This window comes from Maylandia zebra, linkage group LG8, assembly GCF_041146795.1.
Source record: "Maylandia zebra isolate NMK-2024a linkage group LG8, Mzebra_GT3a, whole genome shotgun sequence".
NCBI lineage: Eukaryota > Metazoa > Chordata > Actinopteri > Cichliformes > Cichlidae > Maylandia > Maylandia zebra.
This window is the reverse complement of record NC_135174.1, coordinates 27653127-27671561: the sequence shown is the minus strand read 5'-3', so window position 1 is coordinate 27671561 and position 18435 is coordinate 27653127. Positions and strand designations below refer to the sequence as shown.

The 18435-nt window shown below is 39.8% G+C and overlaps 1 pseudogene across 1 annotated transcript; it reads left to right on the top strand.

Annotated features, from left to right (window-relative positions):
• Nucleotides 1-7803, top strand: LOC106675625 (UDP-glucuronosyltransferase 2B31 pseudogene; annotated as a pseudogene). Its single transcript, XR_013099929.1, has 2 exons — nt 1-119; nt 3867-7803. The product of XR_013099929.1 is annotated as a UDP-glucuronosyltransferase 2B31 pseudogene (transcript).
• The last annotated feature ends 10632 nt before the right edge of the window (nt 7804-18435 follow it).

The following is an 18435-nucleotide window of genomic DNA, read 5'->3' as shown; positions in this document are numbered from 1 at the left end:
CCCACCTTATGCAACACAGTAATTAGGATTTGGGTTCTTTTCTCCTGCACTCTGAAGCTGAGCTCCTTTCTCTCAGAGAGGATCCAAAGTACTTTTGTCCACATTCTCAGGCATTTAAGGTAGGTTACAACACTTTCTATCCTTCACAGTAACAGTTAAACTATTATAAATGCTTACTCAGCACTTCCGAAATAAACTCAGAAGACTTAGTTGTTTTTTCTTCAGCAGCTGGCATTCAGAAAAGAAACTGAATACAAGGGCATGTTTCTTCCTCTTTGGTGTTTTTAGCTTGTTAGAAAATCCCTGCTAAATGTAGATGACGAGATTAGAGACTGCAGGCATTACTCAGGACATACATACACCCCCTGAACTTTGATTTGTTGCAACATTTCATGTTACACAGTGAGGTTAGCCTGTGTGTGATCTCGTTATGGCAAAGTGATCCTTGAGGGAGCTCCTATAGCAGAAACTACTCCAAAAAGCTCTGAGTTTGTTGCAAGTATTATGTGTGCCTGGACAGATTCAGTCAAAGTAACAAAGTCCAAACTAAACAATATGCAGTGATGCACCTTTCTAGGTATGATGTCATGATCCAATCCAGTCAGAGTTCAAAGAGGTGTGGGTGTTACTTAACCTCTGTTAAATGTAGCAATAAATAGAGCACAGGTTGGGCATTTAGTGGTTTTTAGTATGGTTTAATTTACAAATGATAGCTGCAGAAAACAACAGGAAATGTGGCTTAAAGAAGAATTAAAATGCTATATTACACAGAACTGTATATTTAGAGTTAATGCACACAGTGTGCATTTATGAGCAGAATGTGACAAACCATTATTTTAATAACCAGAGAAGATCTTGTGGGGGCATCTGCCTCCACAATGATGTCAGCCACATACCTCTAAGATTCTGCGACTTTATGTTACACGATTGTTGCAGACACAAAGTCACTGCACAGAAAGAGAAACAGACATATATTAATCAACTGCTCGAGTTTTAAAGTGATTCAACACATACGCAGAGTAAAAAGCTCCACTGATCTCTGACATCTGGCAAAAATTCTTCTCTTGTTGTTGTTGGTCGCTCAGACAGTGAAGTTATTAAACTGTTCCAAGTCATTTTAAATGCAGTGTTTTGAATACACGCAGTGTGAGCTCACCAGTGGCACACTATAGGTGCTTTGTACATTGAATACAACCTTTGAAGTATAGTATGGTCATTTAATAACAAATAGACCACCATTATGATGACAGGGACCTCCAGGCGCAAAACCAGTAATCATCAGTTGTCCATGGATGTTGTTTTTGGACTAAATAATGTTATGATTTGGCCCTGTTTGGCCAAAGTCAAGCTTTTTGGAGCTGTCTGAAGTACATGCTACCGGAAAAAAAACACAAAAACAAAACAAATAAAACTTTAGACAGCTTTGGCAGACAGCTCACAACCTCAGAAAGTCGGCTGAAATGTTCAAGGTGAAATGAGATCTTTTCAAGTTGTGGAAAAGACATTTAGAAAAGAAGACACGTTTACATAGAAACCAATTGATTATTGATTGGGTTATCTCTGAAGAGACGTATTTCACTTTACAAATATCGTTTCCATTTAGTTTTTTAAATGAGTTGTTGCTGGATGTGACTGTGTCATTGCATTATTACACTATCAATGTTCTGTAAGGAGTGACACACTTTATATCCTACATTAAGTGTTGTGGAAGATTTTCCACTGATACTGTGCAGATCTTCCAGATGACTCAAAATGTGCATAAAACACCAACTGTAGTGGAAAGTCACTGTGTGCACTAGTTAGATGCATTATACTCTTATAGCTTTGCCAACATTTTATTTTGGCCCAGGGCAAAAACAGCCATGGACTGATTGACACACACCAAGAAAGTGGCATATTTAGACACAATGGCTCTTCTCTGTCTTGCTTATACAGAGCCTTCGGTCCTTTTTTGTGTTTCTTGAGTAATAGTTTATTGTGTTTGTCTTTGCCAAGACACAAGTACAGTATTGGGTCTCTAATAGACACTTGGAAACACCTCCCCCTGTATTTAACTGCTGGATTTCCTCACTGAGAGGCCACCAGCAGTTCAGGTCAACAACAGCACATCAAGCAGGGATGTCTGCTGAGTCGTCTTCTCTTCACTCTGCTGACCCACAACCATACCCCACACTACAGCAATAACCTCTTTATTAGATTTGCAGGTTTATTTATGGTTTATTTATATTTATTTTTGGCGTTCAGTCAAATTAACAAAGTCCAAACTAAACAATATGCAGTGATGCAACTTTATAGGGATATTGTCAAAGTTTGGCACACATACATACATTATTGTGCACATCCTGAAATTGTACATATATTTATTCTCATAATTCTCACATTCCTGCTCTTATAATTGGCTTGTTTCTTACATTTCTTTGTTTTGCACACCACTGTTGCTTGTGAAGCTTGCAGAAAAGAATCTCACTCACATGTGCTGTACCAGTGATGTGACGTGACAATAAAAGTGATTTGATTTGATTTGATGATACAACTATGGTGGGTTTCAACAGCAAAAATGATGAGACATACTACAGAAGTGAGGTATCTCAATTAGTATGTGGTGCAGTGAAAACAATCTAGACAAGTGACAGCCCTAGTACCCATCATGTGCACCTTCTACTGAGGCATGATTGAGAGCATCTTCACCAGCTGCATCTCTGTGTGGTTTGAAGACTCAACCACCTTGAGCCACAGAATATAGTAAATGGAGCAGGGAAGCTATCTGGGGCCTCAATCTTCTCCCTCCCTCTACAAAACTGTTAGTATTGCGGGTGATCCCACAAACCCCTCACACAGCTTTTTTTAGTCTCGTGACCCCAGAGAAAAGTTCTGGGTGGTTCCACCAGGTTTCATCAGCCAGGCTGTCGTGATAGTGAACTTCCTCCCTCACCTCTTTACCCACTCAGAGTTATCTGCTCTCAAAAAGATGCTCCATGTCTTAGCCTTTACTTTACATGAAGGACTTTCATTCTGATGTTTCCTCACTTGCAATAATTGATGGAGGCTTTTAATAAATCATTGATACTTTATATTTTTACATAAAGAAATGCAATAGCGTATATACCTTTAAGAATTCTTGTAAGCCTCAAATGTATTTGTGCATAGAAAGCAATAATAGAATCTAGGCTTTAATGTATCTTGTGTAATTCATTTTAATATGCTGAGACCTAATATGTAATTTCGAATCTGTATCTGTATGCACACTGTGGATCAGGAGGATATGACATTTGATTTCTGTGTATGTCCTGAACATAGAGCAGAACTCAGAATTAAGTTGACTTTGACTTGAAGTATTTAACCTTCATACATGGATGCATTCATTCATATCAGGTCATGACACAGTGCATGCCTATGTCTTACCATTATATGGTAATACATATCTTACCATTATATTCAAAACTTTTGCAACAGTATTAGATGCTGAGAGACAATTGTTCGCCCAAGACCTACAAAATCCATGTAAAGACATGGTATTGTCTGCCAGGACATTGTGATTAGAGTCCTGTGGGGTTTTTTTTGTTTTGAACTAGTATTTGTTTTTCTTCTCTTTTTATTTTTTACCTTTATTTTTGCACACCTGCCAGGTTTAGGCAATTTTAACTACCTGCTTAGAAATAAGAAAGCTATCTAAGTAGCACCATTCAAAAAGACAACCCTTTCAACTCAATCAATAATTCTGTAATCTGGTGGGTCCTGCAACTTAAATAAGTTTGCCAGTTGGAAGAAATTCAAGATGTCATTTATGCATCACTTGTACAATCATACTTGCAACATTGACTGTGAACTTAACAGTTAAATTATAATTGTTCTATGGTTTTCCTCAGACTTGATCCATGGGGAGCATTCCAGGAGTTTCTCTGTTTCTTCTGGGGGTGACTTTGTCACTACTTCCAAGTCCTGTCCAGGGTGGAAAGATTCTGGTGTTCCCCGTTGATGGCAGCCATTGGGTGAACATGAACCTGCTGATCCAGAGCCTCCACGCCAAAGGCCATGAAGTCACTGTGGTCCGCACAGCCACTAGCTGGTATGTCAAAGAAGAGGCACCACATTACAGCTCCATCACTGTCACCTTACCAGAGGCTGTCTGCATAGAGGAGCAGGACTTCTATGTAGCTTTCCTGGTCAAGATACTGGAAATCAAAAAACAAGGGGCATCTTTGATGGCCTTCATAAAGTTCTACTGGGAAATGATAGGTTCATTATCAAAAATCCACCAACAAGCTAGTCTGTTAGGTGTAGAAATATTTGAGAACAAGACTCTAATGTCGAAGATACGTGACTCTAATTTTGACCTGGTTCTTATGGACCCTGGACTTCCTGTTGGAGTTATAGTGGCCCACAAACTAAAGCTTCCAGTTGTTTTTAACATCAGATGGATCACCAGTGGGGAAGGTCATTTTGTGGTTGCTCCATCACCAACGTCATATGTCCCAACTTCTGGAAATGCCATATCTGACAAGATGACCTTTTCTGAAAGAGTCAAAAACACATTCCACTACTTCCTCAACACCTGCATTGACAAGTTTATAGTGTGTCCTCCCTATGATAGAATGGTAGAAAAGTACTTAGGCCCAGATGTGAACTTCTATCAGCTTCTTCAAGGAGTAGACCTGTGGCCCATGAGAGTGGACTTTGTCTTCGAATTCCCCAGGCCTACCATGCCGAACATTGTCTACATTGGAGGATTTCAGTGTAAGCCTGCTGAGGCCTTACCTTCAGAGTTGGAGGAGTTTGTTGAAAGTTCAGGAGAACACGGCTTCATCCTGATGTCTCTGGGGACGCTGGTGAATGGTTTGCCAATAGAAATAACTTCAGAAATCGCAGCTGCCTTTGCTCAGCTTCCTCAAAAGGTCGTATGGAGGCATGCTGGTGAACGCCCCAACAATGTGGGGAACAATACCCTTCTGGTGAAATGGATGCCCCAAAACGACTTGCTGGGTCACCCAAAGATAAAAGCCTTTGTGGCTCATGGTGGCGCCAATGGGATCTATGAGTCCATGTACCATGGTGTGCCAATTATTGGCATTCCCCTGCTGTTTGACCAGTTTGAAAACATTTTGCGAATGGAAGTTCGAGGAGCTGCTAAAATGGTGGATGTAACAAAAGTCACCCAGCAGAATTTCCTCAAAGTCCTACAAGAAGTTCTTAACAATCCCTCCTACAGAAACAACATGAAGCATCTGTCTGCTCTCCACCGAGACAGACCAATGCATCCTCTGGATGCTGCAGTTTACTGGATTGAGTTTGTTATGAGGCACAAAGGAGCTGCACATTTACGCACCGAGTCTTATAAGATGCCCTGGTATGTGTATCATTCTGTGGATGTTATAAGCTTTTTGTTGGTCATCTTGTTTATGCTGACAGCCTGTGTAGTGGCAGTCATACGATTCACGTGGCTTCGAATGTGCAGGAGGAGGAAACCAAAGCAAGAGTGACTCCTCGAATGAAGATGGATCCAATTAAAATGTTATATTGATATTCTAGTCAAAGGAGCTTGCAAAGAAAAGTGTCTGGACTTCTTTACGTTACCTTCTTTACGTTTTCAAGTAACTTAAAGAAGTCCAGACGCTTTTCTTTGCAAGCTTCTTTGACTACGATGACCTGGATGACTGAGAACCTTCACAGACATATTGATATTCTAGATTTTTCTTGTCTTTACCCAATCATATGAAAAGACCAAATCTTACTTGAGATTTCTCCTGGGTTAGTCGTTCTTTACTGCTGCTCAGCCTAAAAGGAACAAATAATGAACAAAGCCAGCCCGGACATTCTGTTGCAGTTATATCTCTTGGCTTTCCTGGGAACACCTTGATGTTTTCCTGGACAAACTGGAGGAGGTAGCTAGGAAGATGGAGGTCTGGGCTTCTCTGCTTAGGCTTCTGCCCCCGCGACCTGGGCCCAGCTGTTATAAAATGGATGGATAGAAAGTAAAAAGTAAATATGGAACACAATAAAAAAAACATCCTTACACTAACTTATCCTCCAAAGATCCTGCATCCTAATATAGGGACAGAGTATTTTTCTTTTTGGCCTGTTCCATAAACTACAAAGGTTTTAGGACTGTCTATTTGATTCAAATCACTCTGGTGCTGTCACTGTCACTTAATGCTAATACAAAGTAAGTGATGCAATATTAAACTTCCAATGGTGAGCAATATCTGACTATGAAAAGAAATTTTTCATAGTCAGATTTTCTTCATATTTTGCTAGGGACATATCAAAAGCTTAGTGAAATGTGCAAACAATAATGAAAATACAGAATATACAGCCTGCCTTAGCAGCTCCAAACCGGGCCCATGACTTATGTCTGTGAAAGTTCTCAGTCATCCAGGCCCATGACTGTACCTCCACAATGTTTTACAGTTGGCTGTAGACACTGTTCTACCTTGTTCCACATCCTCTTCTTTACTTACTGCAGAACCAAAAGTTGCCACTGATTTTCTGTCTAATTTTTATGTAATTTGGGACACCTTAGCTTTCATTTCCTGTTTCCCGTCCTTGTAAATGGCTTCTTAACAGCCACCCTTCAACTTGGGACCATTTCTGATGATAGATTTTAGGTCTGATACTTCATTGTTTGTCTTCGCTTGTCCAGTTTCTTCAAATTTTTTAAGAACACACTGCACAACATGACAAGATACGTCAGGTTTTCAGCTAATAACTCTTTGGGTAACCCTTTGTCCGTGCGAAAATACTAAACTGGACTGAAAATGAGTGAAAAAGCCGCTGAAGAAAAACACAAAAGCCTGGAGAACTATCAGTCAACACCACTTTAAATTGCAAAAAAGCCTTGCTCCTTGGAATCAAAATATAAAGAAATGAAGGGTGGCTCAAGAGTTTTGGACAGTACTGTGGCAGCCAAACACGAGAGAAAATAATCTGTTAAATGTGAAGATTTGACTTTTATGGATCTGACTGACTTTTAATGTTCTGTTCAATAAGAGTCAAAACGACCAGCTAAGCTCATCACTAAAGGTTTTATAGTAGCCAATCTCTGTTTCCCCACAGAACTCACATTTAAGGCATTTCTGAATGGTCACACATCTGTGTTCAGTCTGTGTTTATAACCGCACAAACAGCAAATGCACCTCATGCTCATGTTTCAGTAATTTTACAATACAGTAGTGTCCAGCTGTTTTAGTAAGTCAATGGGTCTTGTCTAAAATAACTATCTGAAACAAAACACAAGCCTTGCTGCGAGCAGTTGCATAAAGGAACTATATTCTTTCTACTGTTTACATCCACTAACCAATAGAAGTGTGGAGCCAGCTAACATTACAGAGGAAGTACAAGCTTAACTACCCAGAACCATCCTTTGTTCTTGAATAATCACAAGGTTTGTGGATTATTTTTAGTAAATGGGTTATAATTCACTGCTGTTTTTCAAATGTATTTTCAGCCATGTTAGCCTCAGACTGAAGGTAGATGGATAAAAGGAGACGGATATGTACATTTGATTATCATATTTACATTTACATTCAATAAATAAATTCACATTTAATAAATGCTGGAAAGCTGAATGCTCGGTTACTGTTAATGTGGAATTTTGACATAGAATCAGTGAATGTGTAATTTGTAAGCCATGAGTGTGTTTTAGCACTGTTACTGTGAACTGATGTGTAGTTCTGATGTTTAACAAGCTATGGAAAAACTGAATAATTTACCTTATTTTAATGTTCTTTCAATATTTATGTGATGCAAATGTATGTTGTTTAATAACACTTGAAGACAAAATACTTGATTAAAATTTAAAAAATGAAACTTTTTGTCAGAAGCTTTATTTGTTCTGGAAAGTCCGGCATGAGATAAATAAGGATTCTTTTAAAGTGATAATCATGAAAGGCCACTCTAGCAGAATCTAAGAATAAAAAAATAGAGCTGGAAATGTGTTTCTTTACTATTTATCAATGTAAAAGTTACTTATGATCTGCTTTGCTGAACTCGCAGAGTCTGCAGGAGGCTGAACCTGCAGACAGGCCGTCCTAATATCAGAGACGAGCTGCAGCAGCCATACACAAACAGAAAAGTGCGATAAGCTCAGTTTGAGTCATGTGGACCACAGTGGGGGGCTTTGTTTTTCTGAGCTGAGGGTTCATTAGAAAGAAGAATGCACTACTTGTTTTTCGTCATCAGCCCACACACTCTCGCTCAGACGCACATTTTGCGTGTCTAGACTTGAAATATAGGCAGAACCCAAGAGAAAAAAATAATTTAAAGACTTCCTAACCCACAGAGACAGTGAGTGTGGTTTTCCTGTTATGTATCATAAAACAGTTTCTTTAGCATGACTTTACACGGTATACACGCACAGGCAGTTTCAGGGTAAAACAGGTACATTTGGACACTGCATGTATATGATGTGACTTTGGGGTTCCTTAATGCAACGTTAGAGGGAATACTGCCCTTTACCTTCACCTAATTTATCTGTCTCTGATATAATAAAATAAATATTTTAATTATTAGATGTTTATTTAGAATTAATTAGAAACAAAAGATAAAAAGCCTGACTATGATGGCGTTCGTTATCATTTGTTATTGATGAAAATCTTACAGAGTCATAACTTCACCTATAAGAGCGATATTAACATACTGCAACGTATCGTTCACTCAAACATACTTTAAGTTTTAAATCCAATTTTTTTCCTAATGTGAATGAAATAAATTACATTTTTTGTAAGAAGTAGTCAAAGAGAATTGGCTAAATAATATTTTTCTTAATGTATAAAAATAACAAACCAAAACAACATTAGTACATTTTAAAATATGGGTCACTGGAGTAGATAAATGAAACAGAACAGATACTCAAATTCATTTTCTGGGTAAAAAAGAATCAAAACTTTTACTGAATTTTAACCAGAAGGTGGCAGTGCACCCTTCTGCATAGCAATTTAACTGACACACACACACACACACACACACACACACACACACACACACACATACACACACAGGTGGGAGCTAAAGGAATAATTTATTTCAAAGATATTTAGATTTATGATACCCCTATTGTTTACTTTTGATAAGGGAGATATTAAAAATGTTCTTATTTCATAAATTATATTTCTCAATCATTTTTAGCTCAACCCGATCAGCTCAGGCATCAAATCTCTCTCTCAAGGCTTCTGCAGAAACCTTAAATGTCTGTTAGCCAAAACAACACAGTATAGTGGATCAGAAAAATGGAAAGTGTTAGCAAAACAAAGCTTAATATGTTTTTAAAAAGAACAAAAAACCCATATCTATATTTCAAACAATTTTCCTTTTCACACCAATTTGCCAATTTTCCAGTGCTCTTTTACGTTTGGCTCTCCTCCCCATCAGTGAGGCTCGCCAGAACTTCGAAAAGCTGAGTGGACTGACTGGTGCCTCTTAGCTCACATAAATAAAAAAGTCCCACATGCAGGATGGGTGTCAGAATAATTTAACAAAAGATGAACTTCAGTGGCTACAGAAAGTCAAAGACTCATAGATAAATCTAAAGCACAGCAAGAGAAACAGGAGATTGAAGAGGCGATGTAAACAGCCAAGATAAACTGAAGACATGACTTTGGATTTTGGACCATATTGTCATGATAGCAACCAGTGTTGGTCAAGTTACTTGAAAAAAAGTAATCAGTAACTAATTACTGATTACTTCCCCAAAAAAGTAATCCCGTTACTTTACTGATTACTTATTTTCAAAAGTAATTAATTACTTAGTTACTTAGTTACTCTTTAAAAACATGATTTACAACCTGAAGAGGTGATAAAGTGATAGATCTTTCAGCCCAATTCTACTTTTTCTGCATAATCCATCATACAAAATGTAATCAAATGGAAAAGTCTCCTTTTAAAACTTGTTTTATTAGTTTTTCTTTTAACTTTATGCATCAAGCAAAAATGTAATTATATGCAACATTCTCTGACTGGAAGAAATTTGTTTAATATTTAAACCTATTTTCTGCACATTCCAGCACATAAAATAAAATATTTTTTGTGTTTACACTCAGTCTTTCAAATAGATGCAAGTAAAACACAGCAGAAAATAAAATAAGTCAAAGACTCAGCGGTCCTGTTGCTCTATTTTCACCTGTAAAGCAGGAGTGGGGTAGGCGGAGGTTTACCCTGGTGCAGGTGTGCCGCGGTCAGTGGAAGAATCCGCGAGTTTCTCTGTGAGTTTCCCATTACGTCGTAGCTACTCGGTGCTTGTTGGAAGTTTAGGGTTTTTTTTCGCTGTAAAAAGAAGTTTTCTTCCCACGCACAACGGACACTAATGTTTTTGTCACTTTTTATGGAATCAAGCTCAAAGTAAGGTCAGTACTTCCACGCTTTAAACGCTGCACGCTCATACTCTCTCCTGCACTCCATATATTATCCATTGTTGATCTGCACACAGCTGTTGCCACAAACGTCGCACTCGCTTACGTCACTGTCATGAGACATTCTCGCAAAAAATCACGGTTTTAGTAACGCAGTAACGCAGCGTTCCTACGGGAAAGTAACGGTAATTACCGTTTTTGCAACAGTAATCCCTTACTTTACTCGTTACTTGAAAAAAGTAATCGGATTACAGTAACGCGTTACTGCCCATCTCTGATAGCAACACACAGCTGCAGTTGTTGGTTGCACATCCATGATGGGAATTTTCTGTTCCATCACATCCAAAATGTGCTCTGTTGGATTGGTCAGTGTGGAGGCCAAAATTAAGATAATTTGAACATCACCGTGATGGATTCCACCATCAGAGGATGGTACACTCTGGCCATAAAGGAATGGACATGATCAGCTACAATACTTTAGTGTTAAATAAGGCTCAGATGTATGCCAAGAAGATATCCCCCACACCATTAAACAGTAGCTTTTGATCCATGCATTTATGTTGTTTATGTCAAATTCTGACCTATCATCCAAACGTTGGAGCACAATTCAAGAGTCACCAGAGCAAGCAACAATTATTCAGTCTTCTATTATCTGTTATTATTATTAGTGGTGCAACGGGTCAAAGAACTCACGGTTTGGATTGGATCACGATTTTAAGTCATGGATCGGATCGATTTTTGGATCAGCAAAAAAAGAAAAAAGACAAGAAAAATGTAACTCACCATTTATTTATTTACATATTTTTTGCCCATTAAAAAACATTCAACGTAAGACTCATATAAAAACTCATATAAAACAAATTAATGTGCAATATAGGGCAGTACAGAGCTTTGTATGTACCACTCTGCTGTGATATAATGCACGGTCACGGTCACGTAGCTTTATGTTGCCCTGGAGATCCACCCATCTGTAGTTAGGGAAACAGAAGAATCCTGGGACAGTTCAGCCATAACTTTAGACTTTTCCTGCTCATACATGCTTTTTACTGAAGTGGACGCGCAACAGGATATCACAGCGTGGCTCAACCATGTTCATCATATGTTTAAACCACTTGTTTTGCACAACGGAATACGTCCTCATGTCTGCAGCTATAGACCCCAATAGCTTTTGTAATAGCTTTAGCCCGGTCGGATTGGGCAGCAAAGGGCTGCTTAAATGCCGCAAACTCTGCTCCTTGAATCTTTGGATCACGTGCGTGCCAAACCGTGGAGTGGGTTCGGATCACGGATCAACTGTGATCCGTTGCACCACTAATCATCATCATCATTATTATTATTACTATTATTATTGTGAACCTGCGCTAATTGTACCTCCTGTGTCCTGTTTTTAGCTGCAGGAGTGGCACCCAGGTTTCATGTGTTTGATGTTTGATGTGTTAATAATCTCTGGCTCTCTTCCACAGCATGTCTTTGTCCTGTTGTCATCCACTCATGCCCAACTAATCCTGGCAGATGGCCGCCCCTTCCTGCCCTGATTCTGCTGGAGGTATCTTCCTGTTAAAAGGGAGTTTTTCCTTTCCACTGTTGCCAAAGGAAGTGCTCCTAGGGGGTCATATCGTTGTTGGGGTTTTCTCTGTTTTCTTTGCATTATTGTAGGGTCTTTACCTCAACAATATAAACCCCCTTGAGACAATTGTTGTTGTAGTTTGGCATTATATAAATAAAACTGAACTGGTTCCAGAGATACTTTGAGATGAGTGGTTATTTAAGTTTACTTTAAACCTTACGTTAGGCTCAAAGCAGTCTGGCCATTCTCCTCTGACCTCTGAGATCCACTTCCCCCAGAGAATTGCTGCTCACTGGATATTTTCTCTTTTTCAGACTAGTCCCTGTAAACTCTGTAAAAATTAGTAGGTCAGCAGTTTTTGAAGTCACTTAAATCATCTTCCTTCCCCACCCCAATGATCAGTTTGAACATCAGCAGGTTGCCTTGAGCATGACTACATGCCTAAAAGCATTGAGTTGCTGCAATGTTATTGACTGATTAGATACTTGTGGTGACACATAGCTGAACCTAAGAAAGTAGCAGGAGAGCAAGTGAAAACTAGGAGGCAACAACAGAAAGTGACGCTCAAATGAAAATTAAACCTCAAAGCAAAACAGGAAATAACAAACAAAAAACAGAGGCAAGAAGAACAAGTGGTAGTGTACAGAAGAAACACAGTGTGGAACTGAGAGAGGAGCCTAAAACACAAGAAGCATAGTAAGAAAATCCAAATAGAAACCAAAGCTAAAAAAAAAAGCTTAAAAACAGCAAGACAGTAAAGAAACCTCATTTAGTGCTGTGTAATTAACACATTGCAAACCCATATCTATTGGACCACAGAAAGCTGATAATGGCCCCGGGGCCTTATGTTTGACACCTCTGACACTGAGCTGAACTTTCTTTTGTGGGGCACAATGGTATCACTGAACTTCCCCAGAAACTTTCATTAGGATTCTTTGGGGTGAACAGAAAGGGAGGGCCGACTTGATGTGTGGTTTTGGGTGCTGTAGGTGTGCAGAAGGAAACTGTGGTTTTCCTCTGAGATGACCTGGAAATTCATTAAAAGCTGTTAAAGAGAGGTTGTTCCTGTGTGTTTACGATTCCTATCATCATCTGCTGGAGCCAACAGATCATAGCTTTTGAGTATGAGGTTAAGGATTTTGAGTGGTTGATGGAGCTCATTAGTCCTTTTCAAGTCAGTGAATTTTCGCCTGACTGTTGATTTCTTAGTCAGATTAAGTTGCCATAAGGTCACATAACTATAAATCAGATTTTAACAATGCATTGCTTAATATTTTTCAGGACAAAAACAAAGAAAAAGTTTCAGTATTTGCTTTCTTCATGCTTGCAGGTCTCAGATAACTATGTGAACTTTGTGGTCAGAAGTATGTGGACAACTCCTGATTTTAGTGTGTGGTTTTGGGTGGTGCAGTAAATGGTTTCATTCTCAGTGTTAAAATGAATAAACATTTTAGTCAGGGTTAAAGGTTGTTCACACTACTGTGTACTCATAGGTTAGGGACTTGCAAAGCATGGCCTGCTTTATCATAGATCATAATAAAGTGAAGTGATTAAAACACATGTAGCTGCTATTAGCCTCTATTACCGTCTGTTAGCCTCTATTAGCTGCTGTTAGCTACTGTTAGCACATCTAACATTGTTGAAGTTGGACACTTATCAAATAAGCTCTCATATGATGTGATGTTTTCAGAAGGAAAAAGTGTTTTTTAGAACAGTCAAGTCCAACATTAGCTGGCATAATGTTCGCTTATAACTAGAGATGGACCGATCCGATATTACGTATCGGTCCGATACTGACCTAAATTACTGGATCGGATATCGGAGAAAAATAAAAAATGTAATCCGATCCATTAAATATCACGAAAGCACCTCACAAAACTTGCAACACGCCGTAACTCACCTCAGAACGTTAGCACGTCGGAGCAGTATGCATCACGTGATAGAGCAGCTGTGGCATGCGGGACCTGTCGGTGGTCTGGATAGCATGTGGAGCTTCACTAGCAACCCGGCATTTCATCTCCGACAAAGTTATCCCCGAGAGAAGTAAAGCAAGTGTGTAAGTCCATCTCTGAATGTTTGTAAAGCATTGCTGCGTTAAGCTTAACAAGCTATATATGGAGCGACTGCCTCTTCTTGCTGCTACTTCAATCATGAAACTGCTTAATGATCAGCTGATCGGCTTTTCTGTCGCGAGTCCATCTCTCTGGTTTGTTTTTGGCCCACTTTGCACCAGAAAGAGGAAACCAGCGGCTAAACAACAGCAGCACGTTTAAGCTTGATCAGCTATTGTTAGAATGTATTTAATATTACTTTCTACTCCAGGATCTTTTTCTACGTAGCTGACGCTGGTAACTGTGCAGGGGCGGATCTAGCAAAGTTTAGCCAGGGGGGCCGATAGGGCATTAACAGGGAAAAGGGGGCACAAAGACATACTTTTCTTTCTTATTCTCATTTAAAATGTCTCGCTTTTAATAAATAATTATCCGAATCTTACACCGAAAGTTTTAATTTGATGTAAAATGAATAGAAGTCAATTACTGTATATAGTGACTATTAAGTCTAATATATATACCCTAGTACCCAGATGGTACCTTCCTTTGGGAAGGTACCATCTGTACAGTCTGCAATTTTGTTGAAGAAAGATGTTGAATCTATTTAATATTTCTTGAAAAATAATTGATTTCTGTGCATTTTATTTTCACACTGCATCAAATTAAGGTTGATTACGTTGATTAAGCATCATGAGGTGGAGCGTGAGGGGTGGTTCCCTATTTTTTATTTATTTATTTTTGTTGTTGCTGGGAGTTGGAACCCTATTAGTTAGGTTGCTTAATATTTACGCTAAGTACTCTTTAAAATACCAGAATAGGGAGGATGGTGTAGGTTTAAGTTTATTAGATTGATCAGTATTGCTGAACTATGAAATATTTTTTTTTGCATACAGGTATAACAGAATAGCTTTAGTGTAGTTGTTGTTTTAAACTTGAGTATGAACTTATACAAAATGCAGCAAGATATTAAAAAAAACAGTTTTATTGATTAAAAAAACACTATATCGGATTCATATCGGTATCGGCAGATATCCAAATTTATGATATCGGTATCGGACATAAAAAAGTGGTATCGTGCCATCTCTACTTATAACTAGCTGTTGTCTTCATTTAGATAGCTCATTGTTAGCTCTCCGGAGACGTGAGGGTGATATGTTTCATCTGCTATAAGTATGCATGACAATAAACATGTTTATGCATGCTTTCACGTGTTAGAGCCCTGAAATCAGTTCAGGAGATGATGATAATACACAAAGGAGTTAGGAGGAGAAAGACATAGTAGACAAGAAATTATGAAAACATCCATCCATCCATCCATCCATCCATCCATCCATCCATCCATCCATCCATCCATCCATCTTCATCCGCTTTATCCGAGGCCGGGTCGCGGGGGCAGCAGCCTAAGCAGAGAAGCCCAGACCTCCCTCTCCCCAGCCACCTCCTCCAGCTTATCCGGGGGAATACCAAGGCGTTCTCAGGCCAGCCGAGATATATAATCTCTCCAGCATGTCCTGGGTCTGCCCCGGGGCCTCCTCCCAGTGGGACATGCCTGGAACACCAACCCCAGGAGGCGCCCAGGAGACATCCTTGTCAGATGCCCGAACCACCTCAGCTGGCTCCTTTCGATGTGGAGCAGCAGCGGCTCTACTCTGAGCCCCTCCCGGATGGCCGAACTTCTCACCCTATCTCTAAGGGAGAGGCCAGCCACCCTTCGGAGGAAGCTCAGTTCCGCCGCTTGTATTCGCAATCTCGTTCTTTCGGTCACTACCCACAGCTCGTAGCCTCTTCACTATGACGGACCGGTGCAGCGTCCGCATCACTGCAGCCGCCGCACCAATCCGTGTGTCGATCTCCGGCTCCCTTCTCCCATCACTCGCAAACAAGACCCCGAGATACTTGAACTCCTCCACTTGTGGCAGGAAATCATCCCCGACCCGGAGTGGGCACTCCACCCTTTTCCGGCTGAGAACCATGGCCTCAGATTTGGAGGTGCTGATCCTCATTCCCGCTATTAAATGCACATATACAGTTGTAAAAAGTTATTTAGGATGTTTCAATTAAAAGTAACTTATCAAATGTGTAACATATGCGACCGGTCTCTTTCGTCAAGCAGACTGAGATCCCTCAGTTCAGCTCCAACATGAAACAAAGGCCTAAAATCCAGCTTGTGTGTGGGTGATGGAGCACAGAGCAACAAAATGTAATATATGTAATTTTTTTGGTTCCAGATTTTGTTTGATGTCGATTTATGTAAAAAAGGTTTTTGTCTTGCTGCCCCCCAAAATAGAATATTCCAGATATAACCTGAGGCAGGTGGAGTATAAAAGGAAGCCAGTTGCTGTCTGAGAAGTTGGTCTGATTTTGAAGTCAATAAATGTCACAGTTTGGTTCTTGAATTTTATCTCCACGTCAGATCTCTTTGTTTAAACTTTGAAGCTGACTTTTACTTCCTCTTTTATTTTGGAATTCAGATCCTTGTGTGGTTTTCTGTGTGTTCACTTCCATCTTCTCTTATTTACCTGCTACTTATAGTGTCTGAGTTAATCTATTCCTTTTTATGTGTCCCTCTGTCTTTATAAAGTAGACCGTGTTTTCGTTTTTTTCCCGGCTCTCAATGTTTCTGGATTGATCTAATATTCCTGTTTGAGATGGGGGGGGGGGGTTCTGCCACACCTTTATGAACAATGAACATATCCTTTATGTTCTTCAAAGTTAGCAGTTTTAGCAGTGCCATATTGACTTGGTCCATAGTCCCATCAGTATTTGAGTCCCCCCCAGAAGTTGCAAGACAAAGACATCAGTATTTCATAGTAGCAGAAGAATGTAATTGAATGTACAAAGTGTCCACTCATTAAGAAGGGCATCTAAACAGCTGCTTTAACCTTTTATAATGTTCTAGAAACAGTAAATACAAAGTCATCAGGCTACAAATGTAAGGACAGGTGGTGCAACGGTTCCCTGGCAGACCACTGGTTAATTTTCGGCCGCTGAACTTTCTTTTGTTGGGCACAATGGTATCACTGAACTCACCATAAACTTTCGTTGGGATTTTCTTAGGTGAACAGAAAAGGGAGGGTTGGCTTGGTGTGTGGTTTTGGGTGCTGTAGGTGTGCAGAAAGAAACTGTGGTTTTCCTCTGAGATGACCTGGATTAAATTTAAAAAATGTGCTAAAGAAAGGTTGTTCTTGTGTCTTTATGATTCCTAGGGCACGTAAACCACATCTTTAACCTTTTATAGGGTTCTATAAACAAGAAATACTAAATGCCCCAGCAACTCATCCTAGGTGTTATGAACCGAGTGGGTCTGGGTTTTTGTTTTCTTCTTCCCTTTTCCCTTCTCTCTCTCTTCTTCTCTGTCTCTCTCTGGGTCAGCCCTTCCTCACCCATTGATATATTGAATCATCAGGCTACAAGTAAGACTCTTAAGCCTCTTTTCCATTAGTACCTACTTGGACTCATCACGGTTTGCCATGGTTTTCAGGGTTTTCCATTAGGTCATAGTACCTGGTACCAGGTACGTTTTAGTACCTGCTTGTCCCGGGTGCCAAGCAGGTACTAAAACATACCTGCTTGGTACCTACTAAGTAGTAAAATGTGAAGTTGTCACACGGCATGCCACCGATTTGCTGGTCGAGTCAGTTGACGAGTCATGAAAGTGTCTCATTCACAAAAATTAAAACCACCATTTTTGAAACAAAAACAATGGGGCAAATGGTTGCAAAACCCCACTGTGGTCCCCGAGACTGACGAAAAGCCACAGACCAAGCAGCAGGTATATTCTTGCCTCACTGTCCACCATTGTTGTAGCACTCGTGTTGCATATTAATCAATCACACCCAGACCCGTAGCTATGATGGCAAACACGCACACTGGGTTTTAATGGAAAACCAGTCGATCTGAGTTGAGTCGTGTTGATCCACGGCAAGTCGATCCGAGTAGGTTCAAAAGGAAAAGGGGCTTTAGGTCGCCCCAGTTAGCAACCTGTCTGAAGACTTCACAATCAAAGATCACACATAGATTTACCTGCAGTTTGGGAACAACTCCACTCCACATCACCACCTCATCCACACTCAGCCTGCCTGCTCCCAGTTTCTTAAAAACACTTTACCACAATAAAGATCAATACAGTTCAACTTAAAACACGTTGTTGAGTCTGGTTTGTGGGTCCTTCCAGTTCCTGAGGAGGCCTCGATGAATCACCACCTTGTGATGGTGCAGGGGGGTGACATATGTTGACCAGCGCAATTTGGTGGAACGATATGGTCAGGTGCTTTGAGGAGTGGTTAGTGGCAGAAGTTGGAAGCCTTAGTGGTTTTAAAAAGTGTCCATAAATAAACTTTTTGGTCTGTGATAAATGACAAAACTTCTTGCAGAACTACACGAGTATCATGTAAATACTTTTTTGTTTGTTATTATTATTCTTAGGGTGACATTTTGGGGGAAAAAATCTGTCTTTCTTCCAGTTACACTGAAAAAA